The 6,587-nt window shown below is 42.6% G+C and overlaps 1 non-coding gene across 1 annotated transcript; it reads right to left on the reverse strand.

The window, feature by feature from the left end:
* Nucleotides 1-5,469: 5,469 nt before the first annotated feature.
* On the reverse strand, nucleotides 5,470-5,542 carry Trnat-ugu. Its single transcript has one exon. It is a non-coding gene; the product is annotated as a tRNA-Thr (tRNA).
* Nucleotides 5,543-6,587: the final 1,045 nt, after the last annotated feature.

Genomic DNA, 6,587 nt, shown 5'->3' on the forward strand with positions numbered 1-6,587 from the left:
ACAGAAGAATGCTGAAGATTAGATGGGTAGATCACATAACTAATGAGGAAGTATTGAATAGGATTGGGGAGAAGAGAAGTTTGTGGCACAACTTGACCAGAAGAAGGGATCGGTTGGTAGGACATGTTCTGAGGCATCAAGGGATCACCAATTTAGTATTGGAGGGCAGCGTGGAGGGTAAAAATCGTAGAGGGAGACCAAGAGATGAATACACTAAGCAGATTCAGAAGGATGTAGGTTGCAGTAGGTACTGGGAGATGAAAAAGCTTGCACAGGATAGAGTAGCATGGAGAGCTGCATCAAACCAGTCTCAGGACTGAAGACCACAACAACAACAACAACAACAACAACATTAAAAGTCAAATCCAATTCGGCCATGCCTCTCTCCATTTCGTTGCCGACTGCCCGCTGGTGCTGCGTCTGAGGCCACGCCTTGAGAACCAGTGGCGGTTGTGGACGAAATTCGGTCGAGTCCCCATACAGAATAACTGAGCGACGAATAACGGCCAGTCTCCGCTTCTGTCGCAGGTAACAGCCGCACCTTGGACAACGCACCTTTCACCGGCTACAGGACCAAATAGTCCAGTTCTTGGCAGTGTCGCTGAGGCAACAGCCACTTTAATCAAGCGGAGTCTTCTTTAACAGTGCTCATAATGCTAACGTTCTGCAGACCGCAAATGAAGCCAACACGTGCAACAGGCCTCAATTCAGAGACGCTCATCGCCATTACAGAACTTACAACCTCAAGTTCACAACAGTTCTGCATTCCGAGGTTACTGTAAAGCATGGAGTGCCTAGAACAAGAAACACGAAAAGCCACTGCATCTCATTTATGGCGGGTTTCAAAGAATTAAGATTAGCTGACATGAATAGAGCAGTGAGTCATTCCTCGCAAGCGGACAGACCACTGAAGGTAGATTTCGTGCACGTGGAATGAACAGTTTCGAGATGTCTGTTTGCGACAAAGTGTCTGGATCCACATTTCAGGTAAACACAGGGTCTAACGGTAGTCTGTACCCACAACGTTGCCTGAAGGAGATGGTTCTCCTAGCACACAGTTGCTGACAGCTGCCAACAATTCCCGCATTCAGTGGTATGGCAAGAAACGTCTTGAATTGGACGATGGTTTGAACAAGTTGTTTCTATAAAGTTTCGTCATGGCGGCTGTAATCAAGCCTCTTACAAAACCTGATTTCCTATACTATTTTCGACTGACGCCAGACCTCACTGCATATTAACTGCCCTTTCGAGCGCATCATTCAAGAGTTTTCGGAGATCACAGCGGAGACAACGTCCCGTCAAGCAGTGCAAACATGACACAATGAACGGTATTCGGACCTCACTAAGAAGACTTCCACCTGCAAAAAACAAGAAGACCACCACCTGAAAAATATTTGGGAGCAAAGGCAGATATTAAGAAGTAAATACAAGAAGGTGTCATAGCACTCTTCGACAGTATGGTACTAAAGAAGAAGAATATATGGCACCTCTGCGGCAGTTACAGAGTACTTAACGCTTGTACAGTGCCGGATAAATATTCACTTCCTCACATGGCAGACTTCAACAACGATATTGCCCTAGCACAGTTTTTAATGTCAGTGATTGCAAAATGGCATATTCACAAATACCAGAGCCTCCAGAGGATGCAACGAAAAACAGCGATTATTATTCCATTCAGACTGTTTGAATGCAACTACATGCCATTCGGTTTAAAAAACGTTGTTCAGAGATGGCAAAATTCTCCATAGTTTCAATTCCTCAAGCAGAAGTGGATGAGTTAAACATCTGAACTGAAACCTTTGTAGTACGAAAACGGTACGCTTCCGGACATGGGTTCCCATTCAGAATTTTACGTACTCACTCCCCTCTACAAGTTCTAGAAGTTTGTAACAGGATGATCACCTAAATATAGACAAGAGTCTATAGTGTGGTAATCGTGGCTTTCCGACATGTGTGCGGCAAATGCGGAAACGTGAAATATGCCGACGTCATTACCAAATGCTTCCAAACAGGACCAACATGCTGTTATTCCTTTCTTGGCTGCCGAAGGACATACACCAGTACAGATACATCAAACTTCTCAAGCCCCCTAACGGTGTATGGCGAAGAGTGCTTCTGTAACCCCCCCCCCCCCCCTTCCCAAACCGATTCCATTCGCGAATGGCACGTGGGAAGAATGATTGCTTGTTGTTGTGGTCTTCAGTCCTGAGACTGGTTTGATGCAGCTCTCCATGCTACTCTATCCTGTGCAAGCTTTTTCATCTCCCAGTACTTACTGCAACCTACATCCTTCTGAATCTGTTTAGTGTATTCATCTCTTGCTCGCCCTCCACGCTGCCCTCCAGTGCTAAATTTGTGATCCCTCCATGCCTCAGAACATGTCCTACCAACCGGTCCCTTCATCTTGTCAAGTTGTGCCACAAACTCCTCTTCTCCCCAATCCTATTCAAAACCTCCTCATTAGTTATGTGATCTACCAATCTAATCTTTAGCATTCTTCTGTAGCACCACATTTCGAAAGCTTCTATTCTCTTCTTGTCCAAACTATTTATCGTCCATGTTTCACTTCCATACATGGGTACACTCCATACAAATACTTTCAGAAACGACTTCCTGATATTTAAATCTATACTCGGTGTTAACAAATTTCTCTTCTTCAGAAACGCTTTCCTTGCCATTGCCGGTCTACATTTTATATCCTCTCTACTTCGACCATCATCAGTTATTTTCCTCCCCAAATAGCAAAACTCCTTTACTACTTTAAGTGTCTCATTTGCTAATCTAATTCTCTCAGCATCACCCGACTTAATTTGACCACATTCTATTATCCTCGTTTTGCTTTTGTTGATGTTCATCTTATATCCTCCTTTCAAGACACTGTCCATTCCGTTCAACTGCTCTTCCAAGTCCTTTGCTGTCTCTGACAGAATTAAAATGTCATCAGCGTACCTCAAAGTTTTTATTTCTTTTCCATGGATTTTAATACCTACTCCGAATTTTTCTTTTGTTTCCTTTACTGCTTGCTCAATATACAGATTGAATAACATCGGGGAGAGGCTACAACCCTGTCTCACTCCCTTCCCAACCGCTGCTTCCCTTTCATGCCCCTCTACTCTTATAACTGCCATCTGGTTTCTGTACAAATTGTAAATAGCCTTTCGCTACCTGTATTTTACCGCTGCCACCTTCAGAATTTGAAAGAGAGTATTCCAGTCAACATTGTCAAAAGCTTTCTCTAAGTCTACAAATGCTAGAAACGTAGGTTTGCCTTTCCTTATTCTATTTTCTAAGATAAGGCGTAGGGTCAGTATTGCCCCACGTGTTCCAACATTTCTACGGAATCCAAACTGATCTTCCCCGAGGTCAGCTTCTACCAGTTTTACCACTCGTCTGTAAAGAATTCGAGTTAGTATTTTGCAGCTGTGACTTATTAAACTTATAGTTCGGTAATTTTCACATCTGTCAACACTTGCTTTCTTTGGGATTGGAATTATTATATTTTTCTCGAAGTCTGAGGGTATTTCACCTGTCTCATACATCTTGCTCACCAGATGATAGAGTTTTGTCAGGACTGGCTCTCCCAAGGCCGTCAGTAGTTATAATGGAATGTTGTCTACCCCCCGGGCCTTGTTTCGACTCAGGTCTTTCAGTGCTCTGTCAAACTCTTCACGCAGTATCGTATCTCCCATTTCATCTTCATCTATATCCTCTTCCATTTCCATAATATTGTCCTCAAGTACATCGCCCTTTTATAGACCCTCTATATACTCCTTCCACCTTTCTGCTTTCCCTTCTTTGCTTATAACTGGGTTTCCATCTGAGCTCTTGATATTCATACAAGTGGCTCTCTCTTCTCCAAAGGTCTCTTTAATTTTCCTGTAGGCAGTATCTATCTTGCCCCTAGTGAGATAAGCCTCTACTTCCTTACATTTGTCCTCTAGCCATCCCTGCTTAGCCATTTTGCACTTCCTGTCGATCTCATTTTTGAGACGTTTGTATTCCTTTTTGCCTGCTTCATTTACTGCGTTTTTATATTTTCTCCTGTCATCAGTTAAATTCAATATTTCTTCTGTTACCCAAGGATTTCTACTAGCCCTCGTCTTTTTACCTACTTGATCCTCTGCTGCCTTCACTACTTCATCCCTCAGAGCTACCCATTATTCTTCTACTGTATTTATTTCCCCCATTCCTGTCAATTGTTCCCTTCTGCTCTCCCTGTAACTCTGTACAACCTCTGGTTTAGTCAGTTTATCCAGGTCCCATCTCCTTAAATTCCCACCTTTTTGCAGTTTCTTCAGTTTTAATCTACAGTTCATAACCAATAGATTGTGGTCAGAGTCCACATCTGCCCCTGGAAATGTCTTACAATTTAAAACCTGGTTCCTAAATCTCTGTCTTACCATTATATAATCTATCTGAAACCTGTCGGTATCTCCAGGCTTTTTCCATGTATACAGCCTTCTTTTATGATTCTTGAACCAGGTGTTAGCTATGATTAAGTTGTGCTCTGTGCAAAATTCCCCGGATATTCTCCTCGTGCTCACTTCGCGAGAGGTATGTTTTTCTGTACAAAGTGCAACATACTCGAGAATAGCTCACGCTGCGCTCAAATGAAAGGAAGCATTTTGTGTGCGTATGTATAATTCTCTTTTGATATGTCAGTTGGTACCCTTTCTACTTGAAAATTTCGAATTACATACAAATGGCGGCTTACAAAATAGTCACCAAGCTGATAACAAAACCTCACCGGTTTCCACCCCAATCCCAAATCACATACTTGACCTGAAATTTCCGTTTATCCACTGCGCTAACATCAGCACAAGTGTTATTCCGTTTCAGTGCGTACTAAAGTAGTTTACGGTAACATCAGTAGTAAAGAAGAAATTATGCTGGGGATTAGCCAGAAGGTATGTACTACTTCAAAGACAAACGAGCTTTTAGCTTACATAGTGAAAAAGAACTACATCCTTACTTGTAGTGTGAAATTACTGACTTATCGGTATTACGTGAACTTACCTGTAAATATGTTGTGTAGTATCGCACTACCCACAATTTCCGTTTTCGTCAGGTGCTGCGAGTTTTGCTGAAATGTGTATTCGCTGCCTGGTGTAGAATTGCTCCGGAAGCACACCATTCATCGTTTCGTATTACGAAACATCGCCTTTTGGGAACGGCGTCGGTTTTGCAGAAAGTAGCTTCCTTGGCCGCCTTAGCTGTTCGTCGTAAACCAACTAGGCCGCTGAACAAACTAGCTCGTCCTTAATCGCAGTCTCAATATTGTCACATTATTGCCACTGTTAGCGATTATTACTCTGCACGCTGTAAACGAAGAGTCACGGAGCTCAACTGCAACCATTATGGATAAAATACAAACAGTTCAGTACTCAAACCCATTGTTATACGACATCTACGTCCACATGCAGAGCTCCGGTTGTGAGATTTAGTTACCCTTCTTCTATTTAAAATGTTTGCCTCCTGTGAGAATCGAACTCACGACCCCTGGTTTACAAGACCAGTGCTCTAGCCCCTGAGCTAAGGAGGCATACGCAACCGCGCTTCCGTACCGCGTGTTGTGACTGAGGAGCATGACTCAGCGCACTGGCTGGTGTACTACTCTTATCTTCTGGTTTCTGGCATCCCCGTTCCTCTTTAACAACGGTACATACGCGATCGTTTAGCACATGTCATCGTCTTATCGCCTAACGAAGTTGAAATTAGTCTCCAATTCACTTTATGCCTAGATCTTTATATACAGGATGAATCATCTAAATATGAAAAGGTTTTCAGATACCTCTACCAGTTTTGTAAAAATGTTCATGAGAACAACAGACCAATATACAAAGTGACATTGTAGGTTATCCTTCTCTCTCTCCACTGGATGATCACAACAGTCATGTAAAGACTTCAGTATCTGTATACACTTGTGTTAAATGTTTTTAGCCTGATCATGACGTATCACCTCGAAACATGTCGCTAAATAGATAGTTTAGTAGCCAATAAATTTTGTGGCTAGAAGCGGTATCTGAGAATCTTTTCATACTTTAGAAACAGTCACGGTCGATTAATGGTCAGTATGACTTCAAACTATAGAATAACCTAAAACTTGCACCGCAAATACTGCGGAAATGGAAAGTACTATTGACGTGTGGTTTTCACGGAATGGATTGGTCGTCAGGGCTCACGTTGTTAACCAATCAACAGATTGTAATAATACTTAGGAAGTGTGTCTTTTGTGCAAACATACACTTTTTTAAATGGAACAATACCCATTGGCATTAACAAACTAAAAGTAGGGTAAATTCGAATGTCAATGGGTTTGTTGCAGGATTCTAGTGCGAGTCGTTTACGAGATATCGTATTTTGAAACGTTCCCACACCGACACTTGTACCACACACTAAAGAAACACACAAGCGCATACACTAGTTACATGGATTATGACCTGTAACGAGACAATTGACCATCAAAGGTTGTGTTCCAAATGACCGCCGGCAGCAGCAACATACTCTTCCAGTCTCGTGTGGAACGACTGCTGCATACTTGCTAGCATTTCAGCGGGGCTGTCCGAGCAGGCTGCAGTAATACGACG

Source organism: Schistocerca americana, chromosome 2, assembly GCF_021461395.2.
Source record: "Schistocerca americana isolate TAMUIC-IGC-003095 chromosome 2, iqSchAmer2.1, whole genome shotgun sequence".
In the NCBI taxonomy this organism is placed as follows: domain Eukaryota; kingdom Metazoa; phylum Arthropoda; class Insecta; order Orthoptera; family Acrididae; genus Schistocerca; species Schistocerca americana.